This window comes from Tamandua tetradactyla, chromosome 7, assembly GCF_023851605.1.
Source record: "Tamandua tetradactyla isolate mTamTet1 chromosome 7, mTamTet1.pri, whole genome shotgun sequence".
NCBI classification, from domain to species: domain Eukaryota; kingdom Metazoa; phylum Chordata; class Mammalia; order Pilosa; family Myrmecophagidae; genus Tamandua; species Tamandua tetradactyla.
The window spans coordinates 153,474,361-153,491,562 of record NC_135333.1 but is presented as its reverse complement, the minus strand read 5'-3'; the positions used below and the strand labels follow the sequence as shown (position 1 = coordinate 153,491,562).

The 17,202-nt window shown below is 33.8% G+C and overlaps 1 long non-coding RNA gene across 1 annotated transcript; it reads left to right on the top strand.

The window, feature by feature from the left end:
- The first annotated feature begins 2,066 nt into the window (after positions 1-2,066).
- LOC143690254 (uncharacterized) lies at positions 2,067-8,048 on the top strand. Its single transcript, XR_013179084.1, has 3 exons — positions 2,067-2,354; positions 3,151-3,281; positions 7,752-8,048. It is a non-coding gene; the product is annotated as an uncharacterized LOC143690254 (long non-coding RNA).
- The last annotated feature ends 9,154 nt before the right edge of the window (positions 8,049-17,202 follow it).

Sequence of the window (17,202 nt, the reverse complement as noted above, 5' to 3'; positions counted from 1 at the left end):
TCTCTTTGATGATAAATCTGTCTCTCATTCTGCCAAACCTCTCTTTCCCAGCTGTGTTTATTTGGATTCTCTCGCCCCAATAATTAATAGAAAAAGGGCAAAAGAATGTTAATAGCACAAGGGTAATCATGGTTTTCTAAACCTCCTGATATGGAAATTATAGAAAACATACATAAATGAAGAAAAACACTATATTGATTTCTGATATGTCTTTGTTTGTTTAGCACAAAACAGATTTTTAATTTTGTAGGTACAGAATTTTCATTTCTGTATGTTAGAAGTCTGACACAGATCTCACTGGGCAAAGCCAGGTGTCAGTAGGGCTGCATTCCTTCTAGAGGAGAAATGTCTTTTTCTCGCCTTTTCCAGTCTCTAGAGGCCCCACATTCCTTGGCTCATGGCACCCTTCTTCTATCTTCAAAGCCAGCAAGGGTGAATAAAGTCGTTCTCACATGGCATCAATCAGACCTCCTCTTCTCCCTTCTTCTTCCACTATTTTTTTTTTTTGTATTGTTCTGTTTTATTTTATTAGAGAAATTATGAGTTTATAGGCAAATCATGAAGAAAATACATAGTTCCCATAGACTTACCTCAAAAAAAACAGTTTTTCCTATTAACATGTGTGATACTTTTGTTAAAACTGAGGAAACAATGGTATTATTTAATAATATTATTAACTGTGGTCCATAGCTTACATTAGGGTTCACTGTGTTTTATAGTCTTATATTTTTAAAAATTTTTATTCTAGTAACATATATACAACCTACAATTTCCCTTTTAAACCATATTCAAATATATAATTCAATGAAGTTACAATTATACAACATTGTGCTACCATCACTACTTGCCATTAAAAAATTTCTCCATCACCCCAAAGAGAAACATTGTGCCAATTAAGCATTCATTCCCAATTCCCTACCCCTATGTGGCCTATGCTAACTTGTATTCAACTTTTTTACTATGTATTTGCATGTCCTAATTATTTCATGTCAGTGAGATAACACATTATTTGTCCTTTTGGATCTGGCTTATTATACTCAACATAAAATCCCAAATTCCTCCATATTATTGAATGCATAAGAACTTTATTCTTTGTCTGAATAATATTCCATTGTATGTATATACCACATTCTGTTTATCCATCTTTGACAATTATGGATAATGTCACTGTTTTTGTTCCCAAGGCTGCTTAAAGAAAATAACATGAAATGGTTTGGCTTAAACAATTGAAATTGCATGTTTAATTGTTAAAGCCTGGGAAAATGTTGAAATCCAGGCAATATCAAAGTGATGCTTTCTTCCTGAAGACTGGCTGATCCTTGATTCCTCTCCCACATGGTCAGTTATGTGGGACATCTGATAGTCTCTCCTTTCTCCTCTGGGTTTAGTTGCTTTCAGCTTCCTGCTGCCATGGCACTCTCTCTCTCTCTCTCTCTCTCTCTCTCTCTCTCTCTCTCTCTCTCTCTCTCTCTCTCTCTCTCTTCTGTTTATAAAGGACTCCAATAATTGGATTAAGACCCATCCTGAATGAGGTGGTTCTCTCCTTAACTGAAAAAACCTCATCAAAAGGTCCTAGTTACAATTGGTCTATACCCACAGAAATGGGTTAAATTTAAGAATATGTTAAGAACATGTTTTTTTTCTAGGGTACATATAACTTTAAATCATCACACTACAACCTCTGTACCTTCAAAAGATATGTTCTTTCCACGTACAAACTTCATTTATTCCATCGCACCATCCCAAAAGATTTAAATCACTTCAGAAACAATGCTAGGACACAATCTTATCAAAATCAATCATGGGTGCATTTTGTCTTGGGAAACAATTTCCAATTGCCTTCCATCTGTGGACCTATAAAACCAAGAGAATAGGTTATCTGCTTCTACTATACAAAGGAGGGACAAGAATAGGCTACATATTCCTATTCCCATAATGATTAATTGGGAGGAAAACAGGGGTCATGGGCCCAAACAATTCCAATTGTGTTTCGTCCCGCAGGCCTGATGGAGCAGCAGCTCCAAACCCTCTTAGTGCTTGTGCAGTGGCTGTGTGTGGTGAAGGTTCCAACCTCTTCCGGCCTCAGGATAGTAATCAGATTTTCCTGGAATGCTGAGACACAGGTACAACCTCATGAAGCAGCGGATGTTGGCCACACTCCCTGCAATCACTGGAGACAGGGTCCAACCTCTGAGAACAGTGGAGTATCAGCACTCTTCTTGAGCAATAGGTGGAAAGCCCATCTCCATGCTCTGGGGCACCTCATCTTTTTCACATACATGAGTGGTCCTGCTCTCTTTACCTGAGAAGATGTCTTCAATCCAGACCTCAGCATCACTGATTCTCCCCTTGAGGTGATTTTTATTTTGGTCTGTTTCTTTTCTATCCATTTTAGTCTAGGCTGACAGTGGTTCTGATCATACAGATCTCACAAAAAATGTGTCAGTTTTGCAGGTAGTATGTAAGTGTCCAAACCATCAGACAGCAGGATACTCCACAGATCTTTCCTACATAGCTACATCTCTGGTCCTGTCTTGCACAGAAATGGGTGACTGGATCCATGAAACTTTCACGTGGAGCACTACTCTCTGGAGAACTGTTTTCCAGAAACAATTTTTCCAAACCATCAAGTTTTGATTTCTTTTTGCCCAAGAATTCTGTTCTCAGCTTATCCCTTCCCTCTCTCATTTTACCATAAGCTACATGGGTAAACCAGGTTTCATGTCCAAACTTAGCTTGGAAATCTCTTCAGCAAAATATCCAAGCTCATAACTTTCAAAATCTGCCTTCCATCCGACATCAGAACTCAGTTTTGTCAAGTACTCTGCCACTTTAAAATAACGATAGCCCTTCCTCTTATTTCTAATAACACACTCATCATTTTCTTCTAAGACCTCATCAGAAGTATCTTGAGCATCCATATTTCTACATCCATATTTCTTCAAAGCAATCAAGGCCTTTCCTATCAAGTGTGTACATTCCTTCCAGCTTCCACACATTACCCAATTCAAAGATGTTTCCACATTTTTGGTATTTGCAATAGCAGCACCCCACTCTCTTAGTACCAAAATCTGGTTTAGTTTCCTAGATTGCTTAAGTAAATACTATGTAATAGTTCAGCTTAACTAGTGGGATTGCTTTTTCTCACAGAGTCTGTGAAAATATCCAACTCAAGACATCAAGGTGATACTTTCTTCCGGAAGACAAGATGCCAGAAATCTATTCCTCTGCTGCTTGGCAAGGTTCATGGCAGCATCTGCTGGTCTCTCCTTTCTCTCCAGGTTTGCTTTCAGCTTCTTGCTTCTATGGCTTTCATTCTCTTTGTCTAGATTTCATTTCTTATAAAGGACTCCATTAATAGGTTTAAGACCCATCCTGAATGAGGTGAATTATACTTTAACTGAAGTAGCATCATCAAAAAATCCTACTTACAATAGGTCCACAATCACAGAAATGTATTAAATTCAAGAACATGTATTTTCTGAGGTGTAGACAGCTTCAAACCACCACAACTGCTAAGAATATCTGTTTGCGAATATCTGTTCAAGTACCTAATTTCAATTTGGGGTGTACAACTAAATGTGGGATTTCCAGATCATATAATTCTGTAATCAACTCTTTGAGGAACTGCTAAACTGTTTTTTACAAGGGCTAAACCACTTTACATCCACACCTGCAAGTATCCTTGTCCATACTTATTTTTTTCTTTAAAATTTTTGAAAGAGCCATTTTACTGTGTGAAATGGTAATTCATTATCGTTTTGATTTGTATTTTCATAATTACCAGTGGTGCTGAGTATTTTTTCATGTGTTTATTGGACATTTGTATATCTTCTTTGGAGAGATGTCTATGCAGCCTTATGCCCCCTTATTTCCCAATTCTGTTGATTGTGTTTACATTGTTGAGTTGTAAAATTTCTTTATACATTCTTTATATATTCTGGATATTAACCCTTTATCAGAAATGTGGCTTCCAAATATTTTTCCCATTCTGTAGGCTGTCATTTTACATTCATGATGATTCATTTTGAGTTAAATTTTGTATATAGTATGAGGTGGGGGTTAGCCTTTAATCTATCACATATGGATATGCAGTTGATGTTTTCCCAGCACAATTTGTTGAACAGACTATTCTTTCTCCCATTGAGTGAACTTGACACCCAGTTCAAAATCATTTGGCCATAGATGTGAGGGCTTAATCTCAACACTTAATACAATTCCATTAGTTTATGTGTCAGGCCTTGTGCAGTACCATGCCTTTTGGATTACTGTAGCTTGGTAACAAATTTTAAAATCGGGAAGTGTGAGCCCTCCAACTTCATTCTTCTTTTTCCAGATGGTATGGCTATTAGGGTCCTTCAGCCTTCCATATAAATTTGATCACTGGCTTTTCCTTTCTTGCAAAGATGGCTGTTGGATTTGTGATTGGGATTGCATTTTATCTGCTTATTGCTTTGAGTAAAATTGACATCTTGACAATATTTAGTCTTCAAATCTATGAACATGGAAAGTCCTTCCATTTATTTAGGTCTTCATTGATTACCTTTATCAATATTTTTTAGTTTTCCTTCTTCCTTTCACACTATTGATTAGATTTACTCCTAGACGTTTTATCATTTTAATTTATTGTGGATAGATTTTTCTCTTGTTTCATCTTCAGAGTGTTCATTATTTATGTATAGAAACACTACTGATATTTGTGTGTTGATCTTGTGCCCCACATTTTGCTGAAATTGTTTACTAGCACTAACAATTTTATTGTGTATTTTTCAGGGTTTTCTATACATAGGATTATGTTCTCAGCAAATAGGGAAGGTTTCATCTCTTCTTCTCCAGTTTGAATTCCTTTTATTGCCTAAATGCTCTGGCTAGAACTTTCAGAACAATGTTGAATGACATTGGTGACACTGGGCATACTTGTCTTCATTTTTGTAGAGAGACATCTTACAGTACTCCACCATTTACTACAATGTTAACTGTCAGTTTTTCATATATCCTTTTATCACGTTGAGTAAGTTTCTTTCTACTCTTAGTTTTCAGAGTGTTTTATTAAGAAGAGATTCTAGATATTGTCAAATGTCTTTTCTATACCAATGGAGATGGTCCTGTGCTTTTTTGTCCTTTTTTCTATTAATGTAGTATATTAGATGATTAATTTATTATGTTAAACCACCCTTCAACACCTGGGATAAATCCCACTTGATCTTGGTTCATAAGTCTTTTAATGAACTAATGGAATTTGTTGGTTAATATTTTGCTTAGGATTTTTGCATCTAATATTCATAAGAGACAGTGGTTTTTAGTTTTCTTTTCTTGTGGTAATTTCATGGGTCTTTAGTATTAGAATGATGGCATCAAAAATGAGTTATGGCATTATATGTCCTCTCCATTTTTTTTTTTTTTTTGGTGCATGGTCTGGGAATTGAAGCTGGGTCTCCCATTTGGAAGGCGAACATTCTACCATGGAACCACCCGTGCACCCCACTTCAATTTTTTTTTGAGATGGTTTGGGATAATATACTTAGAACTTTAAACTTGCAACTTAATAAAATCCCTTTTTAAAGCCATTCTGTTTCTGGTATATTGCATTCTGACAGCTTTAACAAGCTAGGTATGTTGCATTAGACTTGATCAGTTTGCTGGAATTAAAAAAAAAAAAAACTTCTAGAACTTGAGGACAATGAAATTATTTAGCTACAGAAAGAACTCCTTGGAACATTCTCTGTTAGAGCATTTCCATGATGATTACAAAGATTTTCAGGTTATGGTTTTGGAACTCTTATGATATATTTCTATGAAAATTAACTGCCGAACTAACTGAAAAGCTTAGTTGGATTAGCAAAAAGTAAATATCTGATGTAACTATAGCAATTGTTCTGGCATAATCTCACTATCAGGCAGTCTCAGTGGGGTCATCCTAGTTACCCAGTGATTTTTCTCTGCAAACTGTCAACAAATTACTTTGTTGTTAATTTAATCACGTTTCACACAAAGACGTGTATATGTCAGTCTGTGTTCATGTGGGTGTGGACCTATTTGTAAATAGGACTTTTGGAAATATTATTATTTAAGATGTGGATTTATTTGAATATCTTATTTAGACGAGGCCGGATTGCGTCAAGATGAGCATTAATCCATCTGACGGAAGTTCTTATATGGGAGGCAGGCAGACAGAAAGCCACAGGAGGGGACCAAAAAGAATGGTCACTGTGAAGGAGGCAGAGATGCAAATGAAGGAAATCCAAGGACTACAGTAAACCAGCCCCAGATGCTATAGACTCTGGGTGGAAACATGGCATATTGAGATTTTGATCTGAGATTTCTAGCCTCCAGAACTTGGAGAAAATAAATTCCTATTGTTATCCAAACAGTTTGAGATTTGTCCTATTTATAATAGCAGCCCTGGCAAACCAAGACATATTTCTAGAAAGATCTTTCAATAAGTTTTACCTTCTTGCTTTCCAACTCTTCCTACAGCTCTCCAGTGCAGTGATCTCAGAATAAGAGTACAAAATATTTTATCAGAAAACAAGGGGTGTCAGCATATAGACTTTAGAAGAGTACACTTTCAGCTAATACACCTCTCATGATTTGGGTGAGATCTGTAATAGAAGGGTCCACCCAAATCCTTTTATTTCTGATAGTTATAATAAGTAGTAAGCCACGGTAAAAGTTTGAGCAGAAACAACTTAAAGTTTTCAAAGGTTCTAGGTCTGCTAAATTCAGTTTCGAGGCACACATGACTTAAAAAAAGTTTTATTTTGTTCTTTAGCATTTCAAAATATGTACATGTCAGCACACAATAAAGTGTGAGAGATAATATAACCTCTATCATGTAGCATGTATGTATTGGAAAATTAATGTGCAAAAGAAAAAATGTAAGGGTTTTATTAATGACTAATAATATTAAGGAAATTGATAGCATTCGGAAAATTATGATATTGCTACTAATCACTTATCCTTTTTTCCAATTAATTAGCATTATCTTGTTATCAGGTAATTCCCAACTTCTACATGTCACTCCTGCCTTCCTCTCTCTTCTGTCCTGGCCCATCTACTTTTAAAGAGAAAATACTAATGCAGTATATTTTTTTAAAAAAAGACAGACTATAAAAAGTTTTATTAACATTTATTTGTAAATGGAGAATGAAGACATTTTATAATAGTGCATCAAATATTCTATTTCTTGTTTTCACTTTGCTTTTATGGTGTGGGAATGAATGCAGAAAATAAGAGAGTCAAAGGTAAGTACATTATTTCAAGAGTATGAGGAAAGGAATGAAAGAAAATAAGCCCTTAGAGAATAGGCAATGCAAATGTGATTGTTTTCACTAGACAGAAGCTTAGCGACCTAATTGGAAATTTATTTTGAAATACATTCTATAAGATAGACATTTTATTTAAAATAAAAATCCCATTGAGAGAACAAATTTACTTGGTTGAAAATAAAGCATATTTTGATATGAAATATTCTAAATTTAGATCAGCTTATCTTCAAGATAAGTGAGAAATGAATGGAAACACCATTATTTTAAATGTTGCTGTGATTTTGTATGTTTTATATGTATCATTACATCCAAATTGATGGATCAGATATTTGACACATAAATAAAATCTTAACATAAGCAATTGAAAAATAATTGTTCATCCAGCTGTTTGTGTTTATACAAACTAGAAATTTAGTGATGTGTTAACAAAGAATATATTGCAATTTTGGATTAAACTTTATACACACGTGTACTTACTCATAGATTAAATCAGAGGATAAAGACGAAGGAAGAGGAAGAAGAGAAGAATGGAAAGGAGGAAGAAGAAGAGGAGGCAGAGAAGGAGAAGGAGTAAGAGGAGAAGGATTATGAAGAGGAGGGAAGAGAGATCTTTATGTGTGTCCTCATCTTTTGCATAAAAGAGTTCATTAAGACCTAGGCCAGGGTCTTTGACACTTACATAGTCATTTGTTATACTACTGGAATCTCATTATTCTCCTAAAATTGCCTTCTCTTCCTTGACATACCTTCTAGTACATTCTGGAGAGTCCCCTCAGCTCTGAAATAATGTAATATAAAGAACATTCCAAAACATGCATTAACTATATTTTTATACAATGCCTTCTATTCAGTTTAGCTTAACAACAAACAACAACAACAACAAAAAACCTTTTTAATTCAATGGGAGAAAGAATATTTAAATCAATTAGTTCAAAATGGTGATTGTAATCATTGTAATTAGGCATGTCAGTTGTCAGTTTAATCATGTGATTCTTTGGGGACTCACTGGATTTCAGTCTTTCATGATAAGCACTATACAATTAATAGAAATGGTTTATTGTCAAAACTCTATGGGAATTATTCACCAACATTCTAATGAGGTGCCTCTTACAAAGGGCTGGAATTAAATTCTACAATTAGTTTGTTTTACTAATTGCTTTCCAGCCTCCCAAAATGCATTTTGATGATATTTTTTTCACTTCAATTCAACCAGTTTTTCTCAGCAACTACAGTTGGTGTAAAAAGGTTATTTTGAGACCTGATAGAAGAAAACGGTTTTCCAGCCCCAAATTCTCTAAACAGTTTGAGCAGAAGGCAGGCAATCAAAGATGTGAGTGAACTCCCTCAGACAGTGCAAACCAATGTATATTACAACCTCTTGAAATCTGAGGGAAGAAAAAAAGATCAGGAACATCAGAACTGGCAAATGTTAGTTGCCCAGTGATTTTGTGGAAATTAGTTATCTAAAGTGCAGTACACAATTGCATTTGATGACTCATTACTGAATGAAGTGGCAATGGTACTTTTTATTCGGAAAACAAAAATTTGAATTTAGTTTATCAAAATGAAATGTTTATGGTATGTATTGTTAAGTGCTGTGGAGGAATTTGCCACATAATAGGTCTAACCTGTGAGTGTCATTGTTAGCTGATACTAAGGGATATTTTTTCCCGTATGTGGCTACAGCCCTTGCAATTTTATATCTTGATGAATAAGGTCATTTAATATTAAATATAAGCCTGTTTCCATCTCTTTGCAATTGTAAATAACGCTGCTATAAACATTGGTGTGCAAATGTCCGTTTGTGTCTTTGCCCTTAAGTCCTTTGAGTAGATACCCAGCAATGGTATTGCTGGGTCGTATGGCAATTCTATATTCAGCTTTTTGAGGAACCATCAACAGAAGAATGGCTAAACAAACTGTGGTATATACATACGATGGAATATTATGCAACTTTAAGACAGAATAAACTTATGAAGCATGTAATAACATGGATGGACCTAGAGAACATTATGCTGAGTGAGTCTAGCCAAAAACTAAAGGACAAATATTGTATGGTCCCACTGATGTGAACGGACATTCGAGAATAAACTTGGAATATGTCATTGGTAATAGAGTCCAGCAGGAGGTAGAAACAGGGTAAGATAATGGGTAATTGGAGCTGAAGAGATACAGACTGTGCAACAGGACTAGATACAAAAACTCAAAAGTGGATAGCACAATAATACCTAATTGTAAAGTAATCATGTTAAAACACTGAATGAAGCTGCATCTGAGCTATAGGTTTTGTTTGTTTGTTTGTTTGTTTTGTTTTTTTTGTTTTTTTTACTATTATTATTACTTTTATTTCTTTTCTCTATATTAACATTCTATATCTTTGTCTGGTGTGTCGCTAGTTCTTCTAAACCGATGCAAATATACTAAGAAACGATGATCATGCATCTATGTGATGATGTTAAGAATTACTGATTGCATATGTAGAATGGTATGATTTCTAAATGTTGGGTTAATTTCTTTTTTTTTTCCATTAATTAATAAAAAATATATATATAAGCCTAATTGCTAGAACAATAATTGTATTATCTTATCAGTTGGCATGGATAAGCATAGCACACTTAGCAGCATGGCGAATTGAAAGACATTTTGGCACAGAAGTATAAGAGTCAACTTAATTAAAGGCTGCAATATCCCCATTCAAGTTTAAGTGACATTGACTCTCACTGTACATAACTGAATTCTTTCCACGGTGATCTTTCACATGAGAATTGTGGATTTTTGTAAATGATGCATTTAGACCATGAATTTAGGAAATAGTTTCAGATTTCACTGCTTATAGGATAGAAGGACAATGAAGTCAAATATTTATTTTTTAAATCCTGTATTAAATACACTCAATGGTCTTGAAGTAGTTGCAATAGCAGCTGTACTGATGGGTATTTTAATTCAAAAAAAAAATGACCCATTTAAAAAGCACTCAGCATCTGTTGCAAAAAATAGCATAGCAAGGACGTACAACAAAAGATATATGAATTTGGTTAATGAATGAATCAAATCTAGAGAGAAATGAAGTGAATTTAAAATGAAGTATTCCTAATGCAAAGATCCGAAAGCAACATTTATCAAAGACTTGTCTTAGCTAAGTTTTAAAAATAAACATTGTATGCTCTGACTTTTTTATGACCTTTGGCTTTTTAATTAAAAACTCCAGGTATTAGGAAACTAAAGGTAGTCTAATTGCAAATACAAATGGATAATACCACTGTTTTGCTTCTTTAATTTTTCTTTTTCTTATAATGAAAAGGGGGCCATACTTCCCTTCCACATCTGAATTATTTGACTGGTTTTGCAACCTCCTAGTTCAAGGAAAAAGGAATACAGCTATTCCCCATGAGTGATTTCATTACTTTACTCATGTCTACATTATTTTTATAGCTTGGCCATAGTCCAGAAACATAACGGCAGGAATACTGAAAACACAACAATAGGGATACTGCACTTAAGAACTGCCTGACTGCTTCAAACCCTTAAAACTCACCAAAAGGGTATGTCAAGCATATGGCAAAAACAATGGTGTTTTGGGTCATCAAGCCGTTCAACATTTTATAGGTTCTGGTTTCAATAAAATCTCAAATATTTCCCAAACTCTTGAAGTGTTATTTTAAAAACTTGGGTGCATGCACACACAAACACACACGAAGTAAAATAATGTCAATTTTTGAATCAACATGGAAAGTGTAAACTAAAATTATACTGTATTTGATGAAGTGCAGGGAAAGAAATTTGAGATTGCTTTAAATATGGCCATAGCAGCTCACTACAGAGAGGTCATATAATATCCCAGGTACATGTTAAGTGTGTGTGTGTTGTCTTTTGAAATGCTCACAGAAACTCTATAAGATATGTATTAGTAATATGCTTATATCTTCCTATGGTAGATGAAGAAACAGTAAAAGAAAAGTTAAGTAAGTATCATAGACATAGTGAGTATGGGAGCAATTATTTGAACCCAGGCAGTCTGATTCCAGAGGCTGAACTTTTACCCACTATAATCTACAGCCTACTCTTCCTAATTCATTAAGTCATTTGTTAAAAAAATGTATATTTCTTTTGTTAAGGGAATTCCACAAAATCAGTATTCTAATTTCTGGTTAAAATAACCTATAAATATTTATCCTCTGTATTTATAAATCTAATACATATGCTTTATTGTTATTTGGGCAAGATACAGAGTATAGGTATTATCTCTATGCATTCTTGCCAACGTTTTTCATCCATTAGATTGATGAAATCATTCTAAAATCTAGGCTTACAAGTACCACGATTTCAAAATCGAGTCAACTAGCTAATGTTGCCAAGCAAATTATTGTTTTAATTTTTGATGGAAACAAGTATTTAATTTTTTTTAGACAATTCAGTTAAAATGTCTGTATGAAGTGGGTTTAAAGAGGAAAATAAAATTTCTAGAGGTTATCTAATTCCCAAATTATGCTGCTCTGCTAGGTAAATGGAAGATTTTTTACAAATAGGGGCCATATATACCTTTGAAGGCAGATAGATGGATAGATAGATAGCAGTAGATAGGTAGAGAAGGCACACACACACACACACACACACACAAACACACATAATGATTTTAATTTAGTATATATATATATATATTATAGCTTAAAATTTGGTTCACACAACTCTGGGGTTGGCAAGTCTGAATTCCATAGGGAAAGATGCAAGTTAGAAACTCAATGAAGTTGACAGGTGATGTTAAATTCTCCAGAAGCTGGTAATCTGAAGTGGATATAGAAATTTCTTTGTCTGGCTGCTGAAATCCTCAGTTCCTGCTGTAAGTCCTGCAACTAATTGGATGAGGAGACTCCTCTCGTTGCTAAGGCAATCTCTTTTGTTAATTATAGATATATTCAGCTGTAGATGTAATGAACTGAATAATGGTTTAAATCCACTTACTAAATACCCTCAGAGTAACAATTAGGGCAGTGTTTGCTTCACCAAACAACTGAACCCCATAACCTGGCTAAGGTGACGCATACAATTAACCAGCATGCTGGTGCAGTAACAGTTGTACAGTGACACTATATTTTGGTAGAATCCTTAGAATTGATTAAATTTATATTAATGTCTATTCATATTAATTTTAAAATATAATATTGAAGTTCTGAAGAGGAAATTATAAATTATCTTAATTGGAGTCATGCTATGGGTCATTGTCTAAGAGTTTAAAATATACTATCTGTATGCTTTTGGGTAAATAACTGAATTTTGCTGAATATATTTTAGCTGGCAAAACAGAGAAACAACTATTACAAATCTATTTTAACATTAAACTCACCTATGGTCAAATTCAATTTAAAAAGAGTTATTGGAATTTTCAATAAAAAATATGAACCACCTAAATGGATATGAGACACTCTTATATTCAAAGACATGAGTATGTTGAAAACAAAAGAATGCAAACAGCAATTTAAAGAAAAGCTAAAGTGGCCATATTATCATCTGATTTTAATTTAAACTTAAAGAACATAATTTAAAGCAAAGAAAAATCCAAGAGACAAAGGTGAACGCAACATAACGATCAAAGCAATACATAACTACCTAAATGTATATGTATGAAACAACAGAGCCTCAAAATACATGAAGCAAAATAGAGCAGAAAAAGAGAAATAGACAAAACCACAAATATATTTGGCACTTCAATAAAAGTAGGGATAGAGAATATGTGAACAACAAAATTAGCCACCAGAATCTAATTTTTATTTTTATTATTTCCTTCATTCTTCTTGCTGTAGCTTTATTTTGTTCTCCTTTTGGGGTTGAGAACTTAGGCTGTTGACTTGAGACCATGCAATTTAGGTACCATCAACTAAAATGTTATTCTGGAGTAGATGTTGCAAGGACAATTCCAAATTAACCTTATCATGAAATTTTAATTTTTCCACAAAGTCAAATTAAGTTTCATCAGAGAACTAAATGTAAATGTGAAAGTTATAAAGCTCCTTGAAGAAAAATAGATGAATACCTTGGCAAACTTGGGTAGGCAAGTACTTCTGATGTCGTGAAAAGAGCAATCAAGAAAATCACGGTGTTGGACTTTATCACTATTAAAAATTTCTGATCATTGAAAGACATGGTTAAGGCAAGAGTGAACTACAGACTAGAATAAAATATTTCAAATAGTAATTTCTGAAAAAAGGGCCTTTATCAAGAGTATATAAATATAGACATGTCATAGACATACCCAGAAACCATCTCCCAGCCCTTGCCTACATGCTCCTCTTCCCCTCTTGCTTATTTGCATGCAGGTGCATGGTATGTTTCTACTTTATAAAAGACTGAAGTCAGCTGGGGGCGATGTGAATCTTAACCAGCCCCAGCTGCTTGACCTGAAAAGTACAAAGTATTAATTTATAAAGTAGAAACATACCAAACATCTGCATGCAAATAAGCAAGAGAGGAAGAGGATTGCATAATATTTCATGGTAAACTTAATTTGATTTTGTGGAAAGCGATGTATAAGAGGCTATGAATCAAAGTTCATTTTTCCCCAGAGGTATCCAGATGTTCTAGCATGTTATATCCAATGGACTTTCCTTTCCCTGTTAACTGAGTTAGCACTTTGTCAAATATCAATATACTTTACATTTATACTACATATTTGAAAATTTATGCATTACCTTTTCTTTCCAATGATCCATTTTTCTCTCCTTATGCAAATAACACACTGCCTTGATTATTGTAGTGTTTATTGAGTCTTGAAAACAGGGAAAGTCCTCCAATTTTGTTATTTTTTGGTTATTTTTAGTTCATTTTCATTCTCATTTAAATCCCAGAATCAGTTTGTTAATTTACACTGCCATATTTATTTGGATTTTAATTGAGATTACATTAAACTTACAAATTAATTTGTGGAGAAGAGAAAATATCCTTTTAATGTTATTGACACTTCCAACCCATTTATCCCTTATTTATTTGGGTAGCTCTTGCAATATTTTGTAGTTTCCAGCATGGTGTATGTGTATATATACACTGTTGGTATGCATTTATTGACATAATATTGTTCTTTAATATATCCTTACTATATTAAATATCTGATAAAACTATGATGTTATCTAATTTTAATCATTGATTTTTTTTCTCGGTGAGGAGTGCTTGTTGGATATTGATTTTATTAAATGTTTAATGGGCCAAAATTTGGCTCTGTTGACTTTTCCCTTTTAATCATCTATTTTTATTTTTTAAAAAATTTAGCTCTTATGTTTGTTATGTTTATTATTTTCTACTTTCTATTGATGCTGTGTTCATTTTGATTTTCTTTTTCTAGCTGCTAGAAGTTGAAGCTTAGGTAAATTTTAGTGATTTCAACAGAAACTTTTAAAATGATAATTTCTCCATTTCCATTTCTTCAGCTACATTACATAATTTTTGATAGGCTATATATTGATTATCACTCAATTTGAAATACTTTCTAACTTCTTTTTGCTTTCCACTTAACTCAGTCACCATTTAGAAATGTCTTATTAAAATTTCGATTTTGTAGACTTTCCTAAAATCTTTGATATGTTCATTTTTAATTAATTCCAGTGTGGTCAGAAAACACCTCCTATATATTTATAGTGCTTTAAAATTTGTGTCTTATTTTTCAACTCAGCAAATGGTCTACAGTGTGATGTTCCTTCATTTGCAATTGAAATCATTTTTATGATGCTGTCATTACATGAGGTGTTCCATAATGTCCATTAGGTCAATTCTGTAGATAATATCAACCAGATCTTCCATATCCATATTATTTCTTCTTTATTTAACTTGCAAATATTAAAATAGAGTGCTAAATTCTTCCATTTTGATTGTAGATTTCCTTTTTCTCAATTTAGTAATATAAATTATTTGCATGATTTATTTGGTGGTCTTTATTTGGAACACGTGCATTTAAGATTGTTATGTATGCTTGATAAATTGGCTGTTTTATCATTATGAAGTATCTCTCAACTTTGTTAAAATTCCTTATTTTGATGTGGATTTCACAATCGCATATACACCCTCTTTTTAATTATTCCTATTATTTCATAGTATCTTTCCACCCTATATTTGCAACCTATATTTTTCTTTTTATTTACCAAGTATCTTTTGTAGACAGCCTATAGTTAAGCACTTTTTTTTGGCGGAGGAGGGGCATGGGCAGGCTCTGGGAATTGAACCTGGGTCTCAGGCATGACAGGCGATAATTCTGCCACTAAGCCACCATTGCCCGCCTGGTACTATTTTTTTTTTAAGTCCATTTGAAAACTCTGCTATGAAAGGAAAATTCAGCCATTTGTGTATAATAATAATGCTGGGTTTAATTCTACAGTCCTGACTCTGTATTTCCTATAATGTAGGCCTGTAATTTTTCCTTTGATTCACTTTCCATGCCTTTTTTTGAATGAAACAAGTAATATTTTGTGTAAAATTTACATCTTCTCTTTTTTTTTTTTCTTTTTGTCATTGCTGTTCCTTATGCTTCTTTGTTGCATGATTCCTCTAGGGCACAGGTTAGGAAATGCTTTCTGTATAGAACCAGATAGTAAATATTTTATGCTTTTATCTGTCAAAACTAGTTAATTCTGTTACTGTAGCAAGAAAGCAATCGTAAGCAATATGGAAATGAATGGCCATGGCTCTTTTCTAATAAAACTTTATTTATAAAAACAGTAGTGTATATATATATATATATATATACATATGGCTTATTAGTTCTAATTTGCTGACCCCTGCTCTAGGCAGTTCAAAATGTATCCTTAAATTATCATGTCTATCTTGAATTAGTATTAAAGTATTACACAAATAGTAATGTACAAAACTTACAAACGTACATTCAGTTTTCCCATCAATTCTTTTTGCCTAAAAAATACAAAAACCTTACAAAATAACACTTATGGTTTTCTATTTAAAAAAGTAAATAAACAAATTATGAAAAAGCAGTTTTAAATATCCATCTATTTACCTTTGGGGGCTCTGTGCCAGTTTGAAAGGATTTATGTATCCTAGAAAAGCCATGTTTTAATCCTGTTCAATCCTGGGAAAGCAACCATTTCTTCTAATCCCTATTCAGTACTATATATTGGAAACTTTAATTAGCTTAACTCCATGGTGATGTGACTCAATCAAGTGTGGGCATTAAACTTGATTAGATGAAGCTGTGTCTCCATCCATTCCAGGTGGGTCTTGATTGGCTTTACTGGAATCTTTCAAAGAAGAAGCACTTTGGAAAAAGCTAGAGAACAAGAAGGGAGAAAGCCATGAGAGCCTGAGAGAGCAGAATGCTGCAGAACCACGAAGCAGAGTTCACCAGCCAGTGACTTTTGGAGATGAAGAAGAAAAACGCCTCCCAGGCAGTTTCATGAAAGGAGAAAGCTAGCAGACATTGCCATGTGCCCTTCCAGCTGAGAGAGAAACCATGCATATCATCAGCCTTCTTGAACCAAGGTATCTTTCCCTGGATGCCTTAGATAGGACATTTCTATTGACTCGTTTTAATTGTGATATTTTCTCAGCCTTAGAACTGTGAACTAGCAACTTATTAAGTTCCTCTTTTTAAAAAGCATTCCATTTCTGGTGTATTGCATTTTGGCAGCTAGCTAACTAGAACAGGCCCCTTTCAATCTTTTCATTAGATTGAAATTTCTGTTCCTTTGACATTTCCTGTGATCCAGAGCTGCAGGAAAAAAACTTATCACAGCTCTAATTCACCAGAAAAGTTATTTTTTAAGCTCCTTTTTGAAGATACATTGAGCTGGTTTGAGAATTCTAAATTGGCAGCACTTTTTGATACTTCAAAAATGCGTTCTTGCTCTCTTCCAGTTTGTGTTATTTCTGACAAGAATTTACGCATCATTTCTTATCATTCTTCCGCACATGTGAAGTCTGTGTTCTCTGGCAGCTTTCAGGG